Source organism: Heterocephalus glaber, unplaced genomic scaffold, assembly GCF_053883595.1.
Source record: "Heterocephalus glaber isolate CG9 unplaced genomic scaffold, H.glaber_assembly_v1.0 deba00001662, whole genome shotgun sequence".
NCBI classification, from domain to species: Eukaryota; Metazoa; Chordata; class Mammalia; order Rodentia; family Bathyergidae; genus Heterocephalus; species Heterocephalus glaber.
In genome coordinates this window covers 14,992,273-15,015,605 of record NW_028258403.1, presented here as the reverse complement: position 1 = coordinate 15,015,605, position 23,333 = coordinate 14,992,273, and the positions used below count along the sequence as shown (strand labels likewise).

Here is a 23,333-nt window from a genome sequence, read left to right as displayed (position 1 = left end):
ATATTTTTAGGTAAATAAATGTGTAGGAGATGGCAAGAAGTATAGGACAAATTTTTACTATGAGACAAAGTTAGCTATGAGAAGAAGAGGGATTAGGAGCAGGGTTGTCAAATTTAGCACTAAAAATATAGAACACATTAAATATTGCATGGAGCATACTCAAAAAAATTGTTCATTGTGCCAGGCATGGTGGCGCATACCTGTAGAGTCAGCATTCTGGAAAGCTGAGGCAGGAGGATCCCAATTTTGAGCCCAGTCTGGGCAACTGAGCAATTTAATGAGTGCTCTCAAAATTTAAAAAAAAAATAAATAAATAAAAAAGGCTAGGGTGTAGCCCTGTGAGCAGGTCCTGGGTTTAATCCTCTGTACAATAAATAATAATAATAATGATAATAATAATTTATGTGAAATTCACATTTAACCAAGTGTCCTATATTTCATCTCACAATCCAAGGTGGGACCTTAAGGGGAAAAGTGAAGCTCTGGCACTAAGAAAATGAGAGTGCTAACCAAAGATTAGTATGATGAGGACTCAATTAAAATTAGAAAACAAACCTCATGGGAGCAGGCAGTCTTTGTCTAACAGAGCTCAGATGCTTAGGTGCATGAGCATTCACACAGCCTACTATTACAGAAACAAGGGTTAAAATAAATGATCAAAGATGGAATTCAATGAAGTCTCTTTTCTTTTTATTCTTACCATTTGTGCTTTCAAGAAAAATTAGGCAGATATTTTAAAGAGAAAGATGTACTGATTATGGATTGGAATCCAAATCACAGTATATGTTAACATAAGAATATTTTATTCTACACTTCTCAAATATGCCATAATATATTCACCCAAAGCAATAAATCCCATGCTGCACAAGCAAATTATAAGCAAATGATAGAAGCTGAAGTTTTCCTCTCAAAAGAGGCTTAAAGAACAGCTAATTTAAAAAGAACAGATTTTATTGGAACGTCAATAGTTTTCATGACACAGATACTTAAACTACTCATTTTCAACATACCCATATAAAGAAAATGATGAAAAGTTTTTTTTTTAAAGAAAGGATAATTTGACAGATGGAGTCTTTTTATGGGATCAGTAGAAGTGATAAAATTGAATAAATTACCAAGATTTTATCTTCATTTCTGTAATTCTCCCTAAAGATTTAGAGATGGCAGATTGAATCAACTGGGAAATAAATCTGCAAGTTTATAACATGTCTAAAACAGGAATTAAAGATAAACTTCTAACTTTTTCCAAGAGTATTTTGCCTTGAAGAAAATCACCAAAGTTCATCAAATGAACACTTATCACCACAAAATTTATGCAAATATAGGTTCTGTGACTAGTTTACTATTATTTTCACTTGCTCTTAGCCAAAAGGCTGAGAAGCAATATTATTATCACTCATGTAAAAGAACAAATAAAAATAATTGTAAACCAAAAGAATCAGAGCAACCAAAACCAGAAATACATTCTAGATTTTTTTTTTGTGGTACTCCGGATCGAACTCAGGACCTTGCACTTGCCAGGTAGGCACTGTGCCACTGAGCTACATCCCCAGCCCAAATTCTAGATAATTTTGTATGTGAAATGATTTATTGTCAGAGTTTAAATAAAACTGAGCCATGATCTTTAAGTTCACAATATAACTAACTTTTATGACATCAGAGTCATGTTAGAGAGAAAAAAGTTCTGCTGAAAAAGGAGCCCTGTATGGGCAGTAGTGGGGTGTTTTATGGGTAGAGCATATGTATCTGAAAAAGAAAAGCACCAGTAGACCAGATGTGTCTCCTACAAAATCCTAGCATTGCTTGTGTCTTAGTCCATTTTCTGTTGCTTTGACAAAATACCCAAGCCTGGATGTTTGATAAAGAAAAAAGGTTTATTTAGCTCAGAGTTTTGACAGTAGAAAGTTCAAGATCAGGTAGCCCCATCTGTTTACCTCTCAAAAAGGGCCTCATGGTGATGGCATCACAATATCAAGAGAGTGAAGAGAACACATGGTGAGGTGGGAAGCCAGAAAGATTCAGGAGCCATGCTTGCTCTTTTTATAACAACTCCCTCTCGAGGGAACTAAGTGGGGTCCCTTGGGAGCTGCATAATTCTCTTCAAGGGCAGGAGTCCTCTTTCCAATGACCTAACCACCTTCCATTAGGCCTCACCTTTTCAAGCTGCAACCACCTCAACACTGCCACACAGAGTAGCAGGCATTCAGTGCATGAGCCTTTAGAGGGTACACTCAACCCACAGCAGTCCACACACCAGGCAGCCCTAAAATGAAGGGGGAAAATTGGTAGAATGTAAAGTTTACGGAGAACCATGAGAGGTAGTATTTGGGAGAATCTGACACGTCTTGTGCCCCTCACAGGATAGGTGAGGAGCCTAAAACTCAGAGATCCAGAGAGTCCAAGCCTCACACACTTAGTAACTGAGTGGCAGAACTGGGGCCATGTTGGTTAACTGTGAAGGAGCACAGGACTGACATTCAAAGGCTTAGAAAAGAGAAACTTCTTTAAGGACCTAGCATAACTCAGCTAGCACTTTCATTCTCTACTGGCTATTGGTGTATTCTAAACTCAGGAATTACATAGAGATTATCCACTGGTTTTTTGTTGTTGTTGCTTTTTTGTTTTTGCGGTACCAGAGATCAAACTCAAGACCTTGTGCTTGCAAGGCAGACGTTTTGCCACTGAGCTACATCCCTGGCTACTGTTTTGTAATTTTTTTTGTTAGAACTCATTTTTTAATAACAGCTTTATCAATGCACTTTATATGCCTACTGTAACAAGACTATGGAAAGCAAGGAATAAAATGAATTAGTTATCATGTGAAATAGATTTGTTGATTTTATTTTAAAAGAAGAAAATCAACTCCTGTTTGTTGGTATTTTTTAATTGCTTAACCCCCCACCCCATTTGCAAATGTTTTTCTTTGTTCATGTATAAAAAAATTATTAAATATAAATGGTGAGCAAAAATTAAGACTCTTTTTTAGGTACTGGGGATTAAACCCAGGGCCTTTGCCTGAGCTACATTGACAGCCCTTTTCCTTCCTTCCTTCCTTGCTTTCTTTTTTTCTTGATACAAGGTCTCAATAAGTCACTAAGTTAATAAGCCAGGCTGGGGTTGAATTTGGGATGCTTTTGCCTCATCCTCTCAGAGTGCTGAGATTATAAGGCATGCACCACCACACCTGGCTGTAATTAGGATTCTTAATGCCTGATATCTAATTCTACAGCAATGCATCTAAGCAGAACCACTTTGTCTCAAAGTAAATCCATGGTAGCTTAAAAAAAAGAGAGAGAGAAACCATTTTGGCATCTTCCTTCTTTGTGTAGAATTTCAGTTTCCCAAATAAGTGTGGTAGTTGTGTACAGAAGAGAAATGTGTTAGGAGAACGTGGATCCCAGGAAACAAGAAATTGGAAAGAAAAGGCATCCAAGCTAAGCACACTGATGTCTTCCTTTGAGGAAACACTGGGATATTATTTGGATAAGACGTGGCACTAAAACAAACAATGTTAGCTTGGCTGCAGCTGCAATGTGGGGGTGGGGAGGAGCCAAGAGAATGATGACCCCTGCGAATCTCCTTTCCCTTTTTCAACCAAGAGCAGAACATCTTTGCTGGGCCTGTTCCCATGGAAGAAAGCACATCCTCCCCTCAAGTGGAGACCTCCTGGTGTCTCCTGGCCTGCCAACCAATGGTCTGTGAGAACAGGAGAACTTCACTTCTCAGATGAAGTCAAAGAAGTGAGGCTGCGCGATCAGAGTGGTTCTGAATCCCAGCTCTGTCTACCTGGGTTCCTTTGGAGAAACTCCTTGACTTTTCTGAGCAGCCTTAATTTCCACAAATGCAAAGCTGGAATAATAAGTTCTTAACCCAAAGAGCTGCTGTGAATTAAGTAAGGCAAAATTTATGACGCATATAGTAGTTTCTGGTTTAGAAAAGGACTTGAGCATGTGTCAACTTCTTTTTATCTTTTCTCTCCCAGCTCCCCTACTGGGCTGCTTCATCACTGGTCATCAACTCTGAGAGTTTTGTCCTCTTCCCATTTCCCTCTCCATCTCTGTGTCAGATCCTACCTGGCTTCTCTATAAATCTAATATTGTGTGATGGTGTCTGCCTATAGCTTTGAAAGTGTTCCTAAGCCAGAAATCTCAAGGATGTTTTATTTCCATTCCCCTCTGAACACTCTATTGCATTATGCTTTTGCGATCCCATCAATAATTATGGCTTTCACTCATAGACAGGGAAGCCTCCCAAATCAATTTCCCATCTTGTCTCCTCAGGCCAGTTGTATGCTCTCTGTTTCTAGATCTCAGCTATTAACAAGAAGTCATGCTGTCACCAATTAGCCATTTTGCAAACACAGCCTGTAAATGCATATTAGTCTCACCTGTTAATTGAGTGCCTAGTGGAGCCATGTCTCTGAACCAGAATACAACACAGTAGGGAAAAGATGTGGCTCCTGTTCTCAGGAATTCCTAGGTCAAACAGGGTCCAATGACAGGTCCTGTAAGCTCTACATAGAAACAAGTATTGCTGAAAGGAGAGATATTTCCATATAAACACTAGATAACTTTGGCCTTTAATGCTATCAGTGGAGACAAGAATAAACCATTGTCAGTACTATACTATCACATGGGTGAGGGTAATGAAGAGAAAGAGATTATTTAAGAATAGAAAAAGAAGAGAGAAAACTGTGAGAAAAGAGAAAACCAGGGATATCACAGAAACTCTCAGAATCCTGATATGCTTAGAAAGGAGATAAATGTCAACTACTCCAACCTCATGAAAAGCTTGAGTTTCCTCTGCAGGGTTTCCATCCAGTTCTGTTACTCTCCTGTCTGAAAAATTCCAAGGTTAGGAAACTCCCTGGTGAATCTTTCCAGAGCCAATTCTACCTTGCACTAGGATAATTATTAGAGTGCTCCTCTAATAATATTTAGATACTAAAATTGCCTTCTCAGCATTTTTTTGACCCTGGCCTTCAAACCCTTCCTGACTGGGGCCATGCCTAGGTCTCAGATTCATCCTTGGCAGTTCCCTTCTCAGGTACTCTGCTCACTGGGGCTTCTTTCAGTTCCTCTAACATACCCAGCACATTCCTGCTCCAGAGCCTTATGAATCCACTATTTGTCTCCTGATCGTTGCATAAAATTAAATTTCCATTTACTTGACACCTATGTAGAGGCACCTTCCTGGATGACCATAGCTAAAATAGCTCCCCCTTTAAGGGCCACATTTGATAATATTTTTTAAACTAATTTTATTGGTACATTTTAGGTATACAATATAATGACATTCATCATTAGAAATTTGCAGCTTTGCATAATCCATCTTGGTTCTTATTTTTTCCCCCTTCCCCTGCCCTCCCTTCAATCCCTCCTTCCCTCTCTATTTACAAAGATTTTGTTTCCATTTTTTCTTTTTCTCACATTAATTCCATTCCCTTCTTTCTTAACACCTACCCTTCCTACTTCCCCTTCCCCTTTGCCCCTTTTCTTCCTATTTCACATTATCTATTATACTTTTTAGTCCTGATTTACACTTTCGGTTTCGCACACTAGAGAAACTATTCAGTGTTTACACATGTGTGTCCTATTTATTTCACTTAAGGGTATGTCCTCAATATGCATCCATTTAGCTATAAATGTCTCTAGTTTCTCATTCTTTATGGCTGACTAGTACTCCATTTTCTTAAAAAGAAAACACACATTTTTTTTTATCCAGTCTCCAGTTGATGGGGAAGTGGGCTGCTTCCAAGTTCTAGCTATTACAAATTGTGCTGCTATGAATGTGGGTACACATATATCACTGTGGTATGATTTTTTTAATTCTTTGGGGAAGATCCCCAGCAGGGGAATAGCTGGGTCAAATGGGACTTCCAGTCCTAGTTCTTTGAGGTATCTCCATACTGACTTCCACAGTGGTTGCACCAGTCTGCACTCCCACCAGCAGTGGAGAAGGGTTCCTTTCTCCCCACAGCCCTGCCAGCATTTGTTATTGGTTGATTTCTTGATAGCAGCCATTCTTTCTGGGGTGAGGTGGAATCTCAGGGTTGTTTTCATCTGCATCTCTCGAATGACCAGTGATGTTGAACATTTTTTCATGTATTTATTTCCTGCTTTTACTTCTTTGTCGGAGAAATGTCTGTTCATTTCAGATGCCCATTTTTGAATTGGGTCTTTGAATTTGGGGGGGTCTGATTTCTTTCACTTCTTTATATATTCTAGATAGGAGTCCTTTGTCTGAGGTACAGTTGCTAAAATTTTTTTCCCACATTGTAGGTTGTCTCTTAGCTCTGTTGGTGGTTTGTCTTGCAGTGCAGAAGCTTTTTTAATAAGAAGAGATCCCAGTTGTTGATTCTTTCTGCTAGTTCCCATGCTACTGAGGTTTTGTTCATAAAGTCTTTTCCTATCCCAATGTCTTCACGAGTCCTACCTAAATTATCTTCCAGCAAGTTTAGTGTTTCTCTCTTAATATTTAGATCTTTAATCCACTTCAATCTTAGTTCAGTGCATGGTGATAGGTATGGGTCTAGTTTTAATCTTTGGCAGGTTGAAATCCAGTTTTTCCAACACCATTTATTAAATAGGCTATCTTTCCTCCAATGATGGTGGTTGGCTCCCTTGTCAAAGATGAGGTGGCTGAGTATGTCTGAAGTTGTTTCTGCATCTTCTGTCTATTCCACTGATCCTTGAGTCTGTTTCTTTGCCAGTACCATGCTGTTTTTATCACAGTAGCTTTGTAGTATAGTTTCAAGTTGGGGATTGTAATACTCCCTGCCATGTCTCTGTTGCCTAGAATTGCTTTTGCTATTCTAGGTCTCTTCTGGTTCCAAATGAATTTTTGGATTGTTTTCTCTAGTTCTGTGAAGTATATTTTTGGAATGTCAATGGGCATTGCACCATATAATAGTTTTGGAAGTATGGCCATTTTCACTATATTGGTTCTTCCTACCCAGGAACAAGGGATGTCTTTCCATTTTCTTATATCCTCCTTGATCTCTTTTTTCAGAGTGTGGTAGTTTTCAGTGTGGAGGTCTTTTGTTTCCTTTGTTAGATTGATTCCTAGATATTTCATTTTTTTGGATGCTATTGTAAAAGGAATTATTTCCCTAATTTCTCTCTCAGCAAGTCTGTTATTTGTGTACAAGAAGGCTATGGTTTTTTGAGTGTTGACCTTGTATCCAGCTACTCTACTGAATCTGTCAATTAGCTCTAGAAGTCTTTTGGCACAGTTTTTCGGGTCTTCTATGTAAAGTATCATATCATCAGCAAATAATGACAGTTTAACTTCTTCCTTTCCTATCTTTATTCCTTTTATTTCTTTCTCTTGCCTAATTGCTGTGGCTAATGTTTCCAGAACTATATTGAATGGCAGTGGTGATAGTGGGCATCCTTGTCTTGTTCCTGATTTTAGCATGAAAGTTTTCAGTTTTTGACCATTTAGTATGATGTTGGCTGTTGGTTTTTCATAGATAGCCTTAATCAGGTTAAGATAAAGATGTTCTATTCCAATTTTCTGTAGGGTTTTTATCATGAATGGGTGTTGGATTTTGTTAAAAGTCTTTTCTTCATCTATTGAGATGATCATATGGTTTTTGTCCTTGACTCTATTAATATAGTATATTACATTTATTGATTTACGAATGTTGAATCTCCCTTGCATCCCTGGGATAAATCTGACTTGGTCAGGGTGTATGATCTTCTTGATGACCCTCTGTATTCTGTTTGCCAGTATCTTGTTGAGCATTTTTGCTTCTATCTTCATTAGGGAGATTGACCTGTAGTTCTCCTTTTTGGTTGGGTCTGTTCCTGGATTTGGAATCAAAGTAACACTTGCTTCCAGGGATGAATTTGGAATCCTTGCTTCCCTTTCAATTTCCTTGATGAGTCTAAAGAGTAATGGTGATAGTTCTTCTTTAAATGTCTTGTAGAATTCAGCATAAAGCCATCAGGACCTGGGCTTTTCTTTGTTGTTAAATTTTTTATTACATTTTCAATTTCACTCATTATAATTGGGGTGTTTAGAATTTCTATATCTTCTTCATTTAACTTTGGCAATTCAAATGTATCTAAGAATCTGTCCATTTCTTCTGTGTTTTCCATTTTATTAGAGTACAGGTTCTCAAAGTAGGTACTGATGATCCTCTGGATTTCTGCTGGGTCTGTTGTGACTTCACCTTTTTTGTTCTTTTTTGCATGGATTTGAGCCTTTTCTTTCCTTTTTTTTGGATGAGGTTGGCTAAAGGTTTTTCGATTTTCTTTATTCTTTTGAAAAACCAACTCTTTGATTCATTAATTTTCTGTATCATTCTCTTAGTCTCCATTGCATTGATTTCTGCTCTGATCCTTATAATTTCCTCTCTTGTACAAACTTTGGGTTTATTGTGCTCTTCTTTTTCCAGGAGCTTGAGGTTCTGCATTAGGTTATTTATTTGAGTTCTCTCTGTTTTCCTAATATGGACATTCACTGCTATGAATTTCCCTCGTAGAACTGCTTTCATTGTGTCCCATAGATTCCTGTATGTTGTACTGGCATTATCATTTACTTTGAGAAACTGTCTAATTCTTCTTTAATTTCCTCTGTGACCCATTGGCTGTTCAGGAGGGTGTTATTGAATTTCCATGTGTTTGTGGGAGTTTTGAGATTTCTCATGTTATTGATCTCCAATTTTATTGCATTATGGTCTTATAATATACAGGGGGTAACTTCAATTCTTTTACATTTACTTAGGCATGTCCTGTGAGCTAGCTTGTGGTCTGTTTTGGAGAATGACCCATGTGCAGCTGAAAAGAATGTGTATTCTGATTTTGTGGGGTGAAACACTCTGTAAACTTCCATTAAGTCCATTTGTTCAATAGCTTGGTTCAGTAATAAAATTTCATTGTTTATTTTTTGTCTAGATGATCTGTCTATTTGTGATAGTGGGGTATTCAAGTCCCCCACTTCAATTGTATTAGTGGTTATTTGATTTTTCATGTCCATTAATATTTGTTTTGTATAGTTGAGGGCATTCATATTTGGTGCATATATATTTAGGATTTTCATCTCTTCCTCTTGGATTGTTCCCTTCACAAGGATGTAGTGACCATCTTTGTCTCTCTTAATTAGTTTTGGTTTGAAATCTACTATGTGTGCAAGTAAGATTGTTACCCCTGCTTTTTTCAGGGTTCCTGTCACGTGGAGAACTATTTTCCATCCTTTTACTTTCAGTCTATGGATTTCCTTTTGAGTTAGGTGTGTTTCTTGTATACAGCATATTGTTGGATTTTGCTTCTTAATCCATTCTGTCAGTCTATTTCTTTTGATTGGTGAATTGAGGCCATTAATATTGATAGTTATAATTGATAGATATTGGCTCATCCTTGTCATGATGTTTTGCTGTTGCTGGCTCTTTTATTTCTTATTTTTTCCCCCTTTCCCTTTAGTGTCTTACCTTGCTCGGTGGCTTCCCTGTGTTGGGCCTCATGGAGTTGTCACCTTCATTGTCTTTTTCTAGGATATTGCTTAGAATTGTTTGGAGTGCTGGTTTGGTGTTCATGAGATTTCTCAGGTGTTCTTTGTCATGGAAGTATCTAATTTCCCCATCAATTTTGAAAGATAATTTTGCAGGATACAACAGTCTAGGTTGGAAGTTATTTTCTTTTAGGGCTTGAAATACTTCACTCCAGGCTCTCCTTGATTTGAGGGTTTGTGTTGAGAAGTCTGCTGTGATTCTGATGGGCTTTCCTTTGTAGGTGATTTGTTTCTTTTCTCTAACTGCCTGAGGATTTTGTTCTTCTATTGGGTTTCTGGGATCTTTATATGTCTAGGTGTAGATTTTTTTTGATCATGGCTAGTTAGAGTTCTATATGCCTCACTTATCTGTATGTCCAATTCTCCACCTCTGTCTAGGAAGTTTTCTACTATTACTTCTGTGAACGGTTTTTTTTAATGTCAATTGTACTTTCTCCTGTTTTTTCATGGACTCCTGTCAGTCTTATCTTATTCTTCTTTGCATCATCTACCAGGTGCTGGATTGATTTCTCATGGTCCCTTACTATTTTTAAGAAATCTCTGTTTTCATGGTCCTTAACCTCAATCCTGTCTTCTACATCTGATATTCTATCTTCAGATTCCCTTAATCTGCTCTGCATGTTTTCAGTAGAGTTTTTGATCTCCTGTATATCTGTTTGAATCTGTTTCATGGATTCCATTTCTTTCTTATGTTGGGTGATCATGGTTTCCATTTCTTTCTTATGCTGGGCATTTGTCGCTTCCAGTATATTTCTGAGCTCATCTATTTTTTTATCTGTTTCTGTTCCAGAGCCTCGAATCATGTCTTTCACTCTGCTCACCATGTCTGTAGTTATCTGGGAGATTATCTCTGTTTTGAATTTTTCTAGAGCCTCATCCATCTGTTTTGTTACTTCCTGTGCTATCAGTTCAGGGTGTCCAGGTGGTTGATTATCAGACTTTTCCACCTTGTTTCCCCCCAAATTTGCCTTTTGTCAGGTGGAAGTCCGAGTTTGGGCCTTACTTAAATGTCTTCTCATTTTTGTTTTTAGTACTGTCCTTGGTTTAGTTCCTGGGTTGATATTTTGAAGTTGCTTATTGTAAGTATCTTTGTTAATGTATTTAGAACCCTTATGGAATGATTGCTTCTCAGAGGTGTCTTCCAGATATAACTGGTCTTTAGGTTTTGAGTCTCTAATGGCACTGAGGCTATCTCATTTTCATTATACCAGGAAGGAACTGATTAGATCAATCACAACACCTTAGCCCAAGTGATACAATCAGCAACACAATAACATCAAGTATAGGTTAGAAAATGACAGTTTGTGGTAGTTATTAATCTATCACCTTTAACTATGTGAATTAAATTAAAATCAAGGACCAACCGAACACATGTTTATAGTGAATAAACTCTTCAATATAGTAACTTTACCCTTCGGGATGGAAAGTTAGAAGTTGGAGAGGGAGCAGTAGGTAAGCAGAAGGATAGGGGAAGGTTAGCAGTGAGGCCAGAGGGCACAGGCAAGAGAAGGAAAGAGAAGAAAAGAAAGATGAAGAAATACGAATTAGGGCCAGAACAGAAACACAAAGGGAGATGAAGAACAATGTGGGACAGCAAGGGAGAGAGGGAGAGAGAGAGAGATAGAAAAGAGAAAAGAAAGAAAAATGAGAAAAATAAAAATTTTTAAAGAGTAGCAAAGAAGAAAAAAATTAAAAATAAGAGCAAAAAAATAGTGATAGTTTTGAAAATAACAAATAAAGATAAAAATGAAGGGCCTCCTTCAGGGTATGTCTGTGCTGTCACAATAGACAATGTGGGCAGCAGTGTGCAGATATAAGTCAATGAGTCTCAGTAAGCCAGTCACAGACCCATGAGATTCAGGCAGATTTCTGGCTGCAAGTCTCAAGTTGAGCTCCCTGTCCTCCTGCATGGTTGAACTGTGCAAGGTTCTATTGCAGGTTCCAGCTGCCTTTCCCCTGAAGATAGTCCAGGTTCTGATGGGAAGTGATGATCCCTCCAACTTACCAAGCATGGTGGTCTGGTGTGCCTTTATTGCAGAGATTCTCTTCACTTTTGCAGTGGGCTTCAGTTTTCATCAGGGAGCCTGAGAGAGGCCCTCTCTCCGTTGTTCACTTCAGCTAGGTCTTCTGTTAGGTCTCCAGCTGGGTCTCAAGCTATGTCTCCTGGTTGCAAGTGGGCGGAGCAAGCCGGACTGAGCAGGGTGCAGTCAGCCCAAGCCTGCTCTGCCCGTGGCTGAGCTGCAGGCTGGTGGGCGTCCCGGGGGGGGGGGGGTCCTCACTGGCTACTTGATAATATTTTTTAAAAATCTGCACAGCAGAGCCTCTGTGAGCACCTCCCTCCTTTGACAGTCTAGTTCTCTGAACACATGATGGGCCCCTAATTTGCTAGGACAGCCCAGTCTCACACCTGCATCTATTGGTTCCTCTCCCTGGCTCTCCTGATCTCTAATTGCAGCAAAACCACTCTTCCTAATCTCATATTTACCCAGATGATAGCAACATTCCCTGAGGGGCTTAAACTTCTTGAGGGCAAGCAGCTTTTAAACAGTTTTTGTCTTTTTAAAATTACCTGGTATCCACTCTTGGTGTGTTTCATTTTTGCCAGTTGTCAGACAAAATACATGCTCCTGCTGGGGAGGTTTGGAGAAAGTTTAAGGAGGGTAGGGAGTAAACCTAGCCAGCAGGGAAGATGACAGGCAAGTATATCAGGAAGAGAAGTTATGTGATTTTCACCACATTAAACAACAACAAAAAAAGAAGGCAGAAAATATTTAAAAACTCGAGGGGGAGGGATGCAAGCTCTGGACAGGCAGTTCTGAAAAACATGATTCCATTTACTTTCCTAATCCATCCTTCCTTCTGATATAGGGGAATAAATGTGACTCCCAAACTTGTCAGATGTCAGATACACTGACTTTTTGTTCCCCCAAATTGAAGAATGAATTCTAAGGAACAATGGATGTTACAAGTAGGAAAAATTCATTGAGAGAGAGCGCTCCTGAGAGACAGAAGAGGATCTGAAAGTGAGTTGCCAATGAACCCACTTCTCAAAGGCAGATTTATAGAGCAGAATCACGAGGCAGTTACGATGTGGGTCAAAACTATGATCAACCAATAAGATTACAAATATAATCACTTAGGTCATATTGATCCAATAGGGAAGCAGGTCACGTAGCAAAGGTATATGGAAAGAACAAAGACCTTTTTAGGAAGGGATGGATCAGGAGGTCCTGGTCACCCACCTGGGTGACTGATGTCTATCTAGACTTTATTTGACCAAGTGATACCACTTATCTTACATTCCCCCCCACCCCCACCCCGGGAGGCATGTAGGCCTGATCATTCTGCCTTTACCTTGAGGCCTGGCCTCTGAGAGATGTGCCTCCAGCCACAGGTATAATGTGTTCTCATCTTCTGCACTGACTCCCTTGAGGGCCTGTCTGACTGCCTATAATATTTCTACCTAACTTAGCTATCAATAATATTAAAATACACGCTGTTGCTAGGGAGGTTTGGAGAAAGTCGAGGAGTAAACCTAGCCAGCAGGGGCGATGACAGGCACATATATCAGGAAGAGAAGTTATGTGAACCTGAGGCAGGAGGATGTTAAGTTTGAGGCCAGCCTGGGCAATTTAGTGAAATCCTGTCCCAAAATAAAAAAATGTAAAAAGTTTGGGGATGTAGCTCAGTGTGAAGGCCCTGGGGCCCTTGGTTCAGTTCCTAGTACTGCAAACAAAACAAAATAACAAATCAAACCAAAGAAAACAACAACGACAACAAAACCCCTCAAAAACCCTACTATATAAAATTTTCTTTTTTGTTATTATTTCGTGGTGCCTCTGAGGCACTCTCTACCTTCCTTTGATTTGTGGTCAGACTTATGAAGCAAAAGTACCTTCCCACAGTCCTTTCACAGAAGATTTCAACTCAAATCACACTGGCTTAGAAGTCAATTTATTTAAAAATTGGAAATGAGCCTTGAATGCAGTTATAATACGAACAAAGGAAGCGTGGCACAACTGGCCACTCCCCATCAATCAAGGAAATTCTGAAGTCCCGCCAGCCCCATGACCCTGCACAGCCTGACTCTGCTCCCTTTCCCAATAGGAAGCCATACTTGGAGAAGAAAGCAGGAGACAGAAAGGTGGCTGTCCCAAGTTGGAGAAAGAGACCAGCATGGGATCAGGGAAGCCTGCAAAGGTAAGTTCCTCCACAAAGCCCAGAAGGCTCTGTGCACTGTCTTGGGGACCATGGAGCAGGGGGTGTGGGGTGTGGGGTCACACCACCAGAACTCTGTCCTTAGCCTCCCAGGGTTGCACCAGCTTGTCCCCAAAAGCCAGGACATATTCCACATGGCTCTGATGGCTGGCAGAGGTCCTGAATGGAAATGTGATATGGAAGTTTGAGTTCCCTCTGAAGGCCTGACTCTGGCAAGGGCATGTGAGCAGCCTCACAAACACATGATTAATCAGATGGGAAGGCTCACGGTATCTGGTTATCTAGAGAAATGTATTTGGTCTTTGTCCCTGGTTCTGGTCCCAGAGCTCCTAAAACCCCCGGAATTTCCTGAATGATAGGAGCCTTTTGTTATTTATAATAAGACCCATTGGATAACACTTGAGTTTATGCTAATGAGCTGATTTAGAAACCAGCTAGATAGCCTCAGTGTGGGGCCAGTCACCAAAAAAGACCCAGAGAGGAGAGGATTAGAGTTGGAATGTTCAGCCCTGCCCACAACCCCTGGGGTGAGGGTGATGGTGATTAAGCACCATAAAAACTCTGGAACCACAGACTCTGAGCTTTGGAGTCACTGAATGCATAGAGGTGACTTGAGGATGGAGTGCAGTGACCCAAAAAGGGTACAGAAGCTCTTCCCCTGCCTGCCCTGCCTCACCCTGTCCACCTCTTCATCTGTCTGTTCACAAATGTGTCTCCTTAAATTCTCAAATCCTCCTAGCCAATTCATAAAAATCAAGGAGAGGGTAGTGGGAGCTGTGATTCATAGCTGGTCTGTCAATGCTTGGGTGATGACCTACTACTTGCCATCTGCAGTGGGGTGGTCACAAAAGCTGGGTGCAATTCAGAAGGACACCAAGAGCCCTTTGAGGAGAAAAATCACCTCAGCCAAAGGTCTCTCCCTTGAGGAGCTCTGATGATTATGGCTTCCCCCATCCCACCAGCCATTCTCTTCTTCGCTGCTGAAGTCACCTTTAAAAAAAAAAAAATGAACCAGCGATTTAGCTCAGTGGTTCCACCACTTGCCTCAAAAGCACAAAGTCCCGAGTTCGATCCCCAGTACCAAAAAATAAAAAGTTCAAAAAAAAAAAAATCATGTCCTCCCCCCCCTCCCCAACAGCTGAAAATTGGCCAGCATCTCCTGATCTCACCTCAAAAGTGAATAAATGCATGCCTGGGGGTTGGCACACTTTTTCTGTAACAGGTCACATAGTAAATATTTAGGCTTTGCCTGATTTAAGGTTTCTGTTGTGCTGCATGTTGAGCTGCCCTGCGAGAGGCCAAAAGGAAACAATGTTTAGGGAGACAGTCACTCAGAGTCATCCTAGAACAAAGGTTGCCGTAAACAACATGCAAAGGAGCAGGCATGTCTGAGTAAGGCTTTATTTATGGGTAACACCCATGGTGTTACTGGGTTCTGGGATTCTGTAGGCTCTTTCCAGGTCTTTGAAATCCTAAACAGAGAATTAGACAAGATACATGAAAAAGGTATCGAGGTTTTACATTTATCATCGGTAGGAAAAGAAGTACGTTCTGCAGAGTAAGAGCAGCTACAGAGTTCACAGTGGCTACAAAGTTAACAAAGGTCTTTTGTATACTCCATTCTTCAGACTGATGTCAGATCTATGTCATCTTATAAAAAAAACCTACTTGATTTTGTTTCAGAAGAATTGAAGATAGAAATTTCTGATTGGCCCCAGGGACAGGGCTTGGTAGATGTATTCTGCCAATGTGTTCCTGGATCTCTGTGATTGACAGGACATGCCCACTTGCTCAGCTGTTTGGCCATGCCCTAATCTCCTGTCTCAAGGGGGTTGTGGGCACCAACTCTGGTGTCAAAGTCTGCATCTGTTCTGTTCTTGTCTTGGAATGCTGTTTTCTAATTATCACATGGATAGCCCTAAGTACTAGATAACTTAGTAAACAGATTAGCCATATATTTGGACAATAAGCAAGTAAAAGCCTAAAAATTGAAAAATAATTTGGAAAGAATTTGACTAGGGAGAAATGAAACTTTTTATTTTATCTTCTTTGCACTTATTTTAAGCCTTGGTTGATTACTTTTATTTCACATTACTCCATGTGGAGGGAAGAAAGACACCATAATCTTAACATATTTAAATAGGGCCTCACAAGACTCAGTGTAGCCCTGCTGGTTCCTTCTGGTAAACTCTGGCCTTGGAACAAATGTTACCTTCTCAGGGAAGATTTCTTGGATGCTACAGACTTCATGATGCCTGATAATTTGAAACCAGGACCTTATGCATGCTAGGCAAACATTCTGTTGCTGAGCTATATCTGCAGACCTTTTTAAAAATGTTATTTGAGGGCTGGGGATCTAGCTCAGTGGTTCCACTGCCTGCCTCGAAAGCACAAGGACCCGAGTTCGATCCCCGGTACCAAAAACCAAACCAAACAAAACAAACAAACAAACAAAAAAACCGAAAAGACAAATTGGGCTGGGGATTTAGCTCAGTGGTTCCACCGCCTGCCTTGCATGCGCAAGGTCCTGAGTTTGATCCCTGGTACCAAAAAAAAAAAAAATGTTATTTGAGACAGGATCTTGCTAAGTTGCCTCAGTGGTCTTTTTTTTTTTTTTTTTTTAAATTAAATTCTTTATTGGTACATTGTAGGTATACAACACAATTACATTTCTCATTGGGAATTGTACCTTTACATAATGCATCTTGGTTCAGTGGTCTTGAATTTGTGACCTTTCTGCCTCAGGCTCCTCCTCAGTAGCTAGGATTACAGGCTTGTGCCACTGAATTCAGCCTTTAGCTATTTTACTTTCTCAAGAATGTAATCATTGGGCTGGGATTTAGCTCAGTGGCTCCAGTGCCTGCCTTGGAAGCACAAGGTCCCAAGTTCGTCCCGGTACAAAAAAAAAAAAAAAAAAAAAATAATGTAACCATTACCTAAATTTACCAAAGTTATTCATAGGCTTCCTTATGCACTGTTTTCATTTTGCACAAAGGCGTCAGAAGCTTAGGATTTCCATCATCTTCATCTGTGCATTTGGTGCCCAGTACAGTGCCTGGAACACAGAAAATATTTGTTGATGAATGAATGAGTGGAATGAGTATTATAAGAGAGTAAGAACTAAAACTATGTCAAGAATGAGATCAAGTGAGAAGGGAAATTCTCTGGTTGTCCTTCATATGGCCTTAAAGTTGACTTTGAAACTAGCTTGGAGAACGGAGTCGGCAGTAGCTAATGGGGTTATATCATTTTGAACAAAAGCAAGGTAGAAGTTGTGAGGTCTGAGGGAGTCTGTTGCAGCCATGCAAGTGGAAGATGACGGTGGGCTGGGGTGATAGTGGCAATGGAGACAAGGAGAAGAGGCACAGCTGGATTTACAAGTGGCAGGACAATTGGCAGGATTTGTGAAAGAAATCCAGCCAAAACAGGAGCACCCGAGGCAAGGCTTTATTGGGGACAGAGCTGCTGGGCTGTCTCAAACAATGGAGAAAGAGAAAGACTAACTGGGTGAGGTTTATAAAGGGTTGTGTGTCAGGAGAGCATCATGGGGGTTGACGATTGGTTGTATTGCTGGGGCTGGTGACAGAGTTTAAACTTATTAAGGATAAGGATGGGGTGAGTAGTGGAGTAGGGTGGTGAGTTAAATTTCGCTTTCCCGGAGAGGATAAGTTTTGATTTTACCAAAACGACCTGTCAAGGAGAAAGGGGTGTCATTTAGAGTACCAGACCTCCCCGGGGCCATTTTGTCCAACAATTTGCTGACGAATTCCGTGTAGGAATTGAAGATTTGTGAGCATATCAATGGGTTTCCAGCACAGAAAATGGAAATCACCGTAGGCATTTGTTACAGATGTACCCCCCAAAGCCTCATGCTGTCATAGTGGGGTTTTTTTCAGAGGTGGCTGACTCTAGAGTGTGTAATGCTGGGATTAAGGGTGTGTGATTACTAAATCAGTCCACTGATTGGTTTGGCACTGCCCTAATCCCAGTACCCTGCATACAATATAAAGGGCAGAAAGAGACTTGTCTTCCCCCTTGCTCTGTTGTTGTTTTTGCTGTCTTCCACCACCATGAACTCTTGCTCTTCTACCATGTGCCACCCTGCTTTGGAGCCAGCCGATTTTGGACTGAAACCTCTACAAACTGTGAGCTAAATAAACCTTTCCTCCTTTAACTTTGGGTGTCCAATATTTTGTCTCAGCAATGAGAGAAAAGTAACTAAAAAAGCATTTTAAACAGAGGAAATTTAACAAAAGGCATTGATAATAAATGTATTGGAAAGACTGGAGGAACAAAAAAGGGCAAGATATGGTAACCCCAAGAGAAGTACCTGTGGGAAGTCACTGCCACTTCCATGACTAGAGCAACAGAGCAAGGTGGGGGTGTTATCACAGCCCAAGAGTATCTGGCCTCTGACACTGTGGGAAGCCACCAATACAGTTCGAGCTGGCCACTGCCAGGACAACTGATTCCCTTCCTGGAACCGCTGAAGGGTACCAGGACCCCACTGCTGCCAACGCTGCCTGCCCCAGCCACTGCCAGAAGCATAAAGCGTGTGTTGGGGGTGGGTGTGGGTGTGATCTCTCCCTCATTTCATGCAGTTTCCCACCAGTGCCTCCCACTGGCTGCATGGAACTAGGCCAGCTGGCAAGGAAATGTGGGAAATGCACTTCACAGGATTTTAGCCACCTCCAAAAACCCAGAGTGCAGCATGTCAAGAAGGGAACTTAGTTCACATAAGCCAGTGACCAGCACAGGAAAGAATTAAAGATTTGTTGTCAAGTAGGAAAAACAATCCCATATCCCTTAAATTGTTTTCTTTCTATAAAAGTAATATGTGCCCATTTGAAAAACAAAAACAAAAACAATAGAACATCAAAAATTTCAATGGTCCCACTTACCTAGAAACAGTCACTAATAACTTTTTTTTCTGGGGGGGGCGGTACTGGGGATCGAACCTTGCACTTGCAAGACAGGTGGTGGCACCACTGAGCTAAATCCCTGGCCCACTAATAACGTTTTAATGAATCTCTCTTTTTCTCTCTCTCTGTCACACACACACACACACACACACACACACACATTTATCTTTTACCTTATATATATATTCTGTTTTGTAACCCGGTATGCTAAATTTATGTAATAAGCATTTGATGGGGACTTATTTGTATCAGCCAGCTTCTGGTGTTGAGTATGTATGTATGTATGTTCTACCATCTTCCTATTATAAATATTTAAAAGAAACTAATGTACTTAGTTTGCAATTTAATGTAAGTTTTCAATTTAAGAAGATAATTCATGAATATAATCACATGACTTCCCATTAGATTATCATGAGATGGGTTGCTTAGGTAGAAAGAGAAAACTCATTATTTTAGACTTCAGGTGGAATTCTGGGTGTTTTCTTGTGCTGTTTTGTTTTCTCTCTTGCGGGAAGTTCTAGAAGTGCGCAGTGTGGAGGTGGAGGGAACTTCGGCTGCAGGATTGCAACTAGAACTGTCTGGCCCATGTGGGTCTGGTCTCTACTGAGTCCATCTTCTGATGGGGAAGCTGGTCCCCTGGAATGTACAGGAGGCTGGAACCAGGGGAGGCATCTGCAAGAGCAGAAGCTGCTTAGTGCCCTTATTCAGGGCAACCACGCATTTCTTGGGTGTTATTGATTAAAAAGCTTAAGACTACTAGTGACTTACACTGGCTTTAAAGATGAGGAAATGTGTTCTCCCCCAGAACTGAAAGTCCTGAGGTAGGACAGGGTCCAGGAACTATAAGACAAGCAGCAACGTGATGTCACCAGTGTCCCAAGTTCTTTGAACACTGCTCTGCCTTCCTCTGTTTTGGCTTCATCCTGAGATGAGGCTCCTTTCATGGTGACAAGGTAGCTGCCAGGGCAGGCTAAATTTCCTTTCTTCATGTTCAGCAGGAAAGAAAAAGAGACTTCTCCCTTCCATATCAATTCTCTTCAATTCAAGCAAGCCAGTGATTCTTACCACTGCTGCATGTTAAATCACCAGGATGCTTTATAATTTGCTTATTGTTATTATTTTATGTATATAATTTATTGTATACTATTATTTATTTAATTTTTAAAAACTCTGTATCTAGGGTTTATCTTCAGAAATATGAACTTATTAGTCTAGGGTAGGGCCCAGCTCTGGGCTGTTTTTAGAAGCTCTCAGGTAATTGTACAACTAGGGTCTAAACCACTGAATTTGCTGGTATAGATCACCTGCCCACCCCTAAACCACTATTGGTCATCATGGTTATGCCATGAATGGATGGATTAAAACAGTGGGTCTCAGGGCTGGAGATTTAGCTCAGTGGTTCTGGCGCCTGCCTCGCAAGTGCAAGGACCCGAGTTCGATTGCTGGTACCAAAAAATAAAAAATAAAAAAAATAAAACAGTGGGTCTCAAAGTGTAGTTCCAGACCAGCAGAGGCAGCTCCTGGGAACTGATCAGAAATGCAAATTAAGCAGAGTGAGGTGGTGCACGCCTGTAATTTCAGTGTTCTGGGAGACTGAGGCAGAAGGATCACAAATTCAAGCCAACCTGGGGAAGTTAGCGATTTAGCAAGATCCTGTCTCAAAATAATACATACATTTATAAAAGGCTAGAGATGTAAAGGCCTACAGCACAGTGTGAAGGCCTTGGGTTCAGTCCCCACTACCAGGGGAAAGAGGGGGGGGGCGGGGGGGGCGGGGGAGGAGAGAGAGAGAGAAAGGAAGGCAGCAAGAAGGAAGGAAGGAAAGAGAGAAAGAAAGGGTTAGAAAAAAAGATAGGCAGGCATTGTATGGGCTCCACCCAAGCCTACTGAATCTTAGCTCTAGGGGTGGGGTTCAGCAATTGGTGTTTAACTAGTTTACCAGGTGATTTCTATGGACAGCGAAGTTTGAAAGCCACAGCCAATCAAGCTCTTTCTCTGGAGTGAGGGAGGAGGTGAATAGATTGGCAAAAGCTGAGATCTGCTAGAACACTGACGCCTAGGACTGGTAGTGCCTAGCACTCTGTGTCATGCTCCCGCCACCAGGCCAGGAGAGAAGAGGATAAGATCAGCTACAAAAACCCTAGGGCCCCTTTGGTGCACAGAGACCTCCTCGAAAATGGTCCCACCAAAATGAGCTGATAGGAAGGGAAGGAGGCATATTCTGTGAGTAACCATTCCTTTCCACCTTGGGATTTCTAAACCATTTTCTGCAGGAGCTAACGAGCTAAGAAGACTAACAGCATATACAGTGGACCCTCAAATTATGACCAGCCTGACATATGAACAACTTGAGTTAGTTAGGTTAATGGGAGATTAATCTGCCTCTTGCTATCTATAGCATGTACCCAGGTAAACATCCAGATCTCAGCTGTATTGACTTAGTTACAAACAGCCCCCAGGAACTGATCAAATTCATAAGTCAAGGGTCCACTGTATTTCCCTAAAAAGACTGTGAACTTATTTCAACCTCTGCACAATTTCCCAAGGATCCTGGAAAATAAAAAGGTCATTAAGTACAAATGAATGAAATCTGAGCAAAACAAGTACTTTAGTTAATAATAATGTATCAGAATGGGTTCATAAATTATGACAGGTCTAACCATACTGATGTATGATGTAGTAACAGAGAAAACTGGCTGTGAGGTATATAGGAACATTGCATATAAATCTTCATATCTTCTCTGTAAATCTGAAACTGTTGTAAAATAAATTTATTCCAAATAAGATAAAGTAAGGTGTAAAATGCTAATGAATAAAACACCTTAGGAAAGCCTTTACAAAAGTATTCTATATTAAAATTTCACACTGCTGTATTTTTATGGTTGATGCAAAAGGTTTTTTTAACTTTTCAACTTAAATAAGAAATGCATTGGAAAATATTAATGAATATTCCTGATGTCACATTTCTCAGAATCAGCATGTGGCCAGAATTATCAAAGAACAAATGAGACTGGAACTTGTCTATATGCTTAGACGCGATTAAGGGCTGCTATAGAAAGTGGCTTTCTTTGCCCATCCTCTCAGTCATGGGAAAGAGTAGACTTAGTTCAGCTCCACAGAGAAGGGGACACAGTCAGATGCTTGCTTAACCCAATTTATACCAGTGTACTCGAGACCATTAAAGTCACTTTGGGCAGGCTTGTCTTGTTTCCCTAGCTCCTAGCTGCAAACACTTCCTGTGTTTGATTTGTGTTGATTTGTATTTGATTCCTGAAAACCTTGGGCCATAACTCAAATAAAGCAAGAAGCAAATCCTCATTTGTAACTTGGGAAGTGACTCGTAATACAGTCAACTAAGTAATTTATTCTAAGTTTTGCTTATGTCTCTTCTGCGCCAAGTATCAGTTAGGAAACCAATGATTAAAATTGTCATCGTAGGTGAAAGTATTCTAAGTAAGAGTTATAACAGAAAAGAGTACTTAAGTGCAAATATATTTCTATGCCAAACTCAAGGCATAACATGATTCTTTCCCCTCTCCTCTTACTCCATTGGGATCTCCCCTTCATCCTGCACTCCAGTACTTTCTCATTGTGAACTTAGTTTTTCTGTGTCTCATCTTTGTCATTTGTACAATAGGAGATACCTATTTCTTGGTGGTGTTATAAGAATTACTTGAAGTAATGTTTGCAAAACATATGGTACAGTATCAAATGTTACAAAGTGATTGATCAATAAATAAGATGACCCTTGCTCTAATTGAAGTAATTCAATATATGATAAACCTCCTGTTAATATGGTATATCAAAAACACACACAGGGCTGGGGATTTAGCCCAGTGGTTCTGTCGCCTGCCTCGCAAGTGCAAGGACCCGAGTTCGATCTCCGGTACCAAAAACAAAAAAAAACACAGACACAAAAGAATATTCAGGTACCACCTGGAAGGGAGAGGCTTAGACATGGCAGGACTTTGATGGGACAGGAGAAATGCAGACAGTTTCCATCATAAAAAATAAGGTGATAAAACTCAGATTACTGGTGGGAATGTAAAATGGTACAGCTGTACAGCTGTTGTGGAAAACAGTTTGGTGGTTCCTTAGAAGTTAAACTACATAGAATTACCATATGACACAAAAGTTTCACTCCTAGGTATATATGCCCCAAATAATTGAAAAGATGTACTCAAATATTTAGGCACACATGTTCCTAGCAGCACTATTCATAATAGTCCAAAGATAAAAAGAACCCAAATAGCCACCAGTTGATAAGTGGACAAACAAATCATGGTATTGCTATACACTAGAATATTATTCAGCCATAAAAAATGAGGTACTCATACATAGTACAATGTGCATGTACCTGGAAAATAACCTTATACTAAGTGAAGAAAGCCAGTCATAAGGGATCATGTATAATGTGATTCCATTTATAGGAAATATCTAGAATAGGTGAATCCATGAAGGCAGAAAGCAGATCTGTAGTTGCCAAATGAGGATGGATAACAGCTGCTTAATGGGGATAGGCTTTTCTTTGGGGGTGGTGAAATATTTTGGAATTGGAGAGAGATGGTGATTGCATAGCCTTGTGACTATGTGTACTAAATTCCACTGAATCCTTCACTTGGAAATAGCTAATTTTAATGGTTTAATTTATTGTTTAGTTTTAAAGGCTTCTCAGTC

The 23,333-nt window shown here is 40.3% G+C and overlaps 1 long non-coding RNA gene across 1 annotated transcript in view; it reads left to right on the top strand.

The window, feature by feature from the left end:
* Positions 1 to 23,333, top strand: part of LOC110346243 (uncharacterized) — a 44,746-nt gene that overhangs the window by 20,136 nt on the left and 1,277 nt on the right. The window contains exon 3 of the long non-coding RNA XR_015445763.1: positions 13,624 to 13,716. This is a non-coding gene — a long non-coding RNA (uncharacterized LOC110346243). The remainder of the gene's footprint in view (positions 1 to 13,623; positions 13,717 to 23,333) is intronic.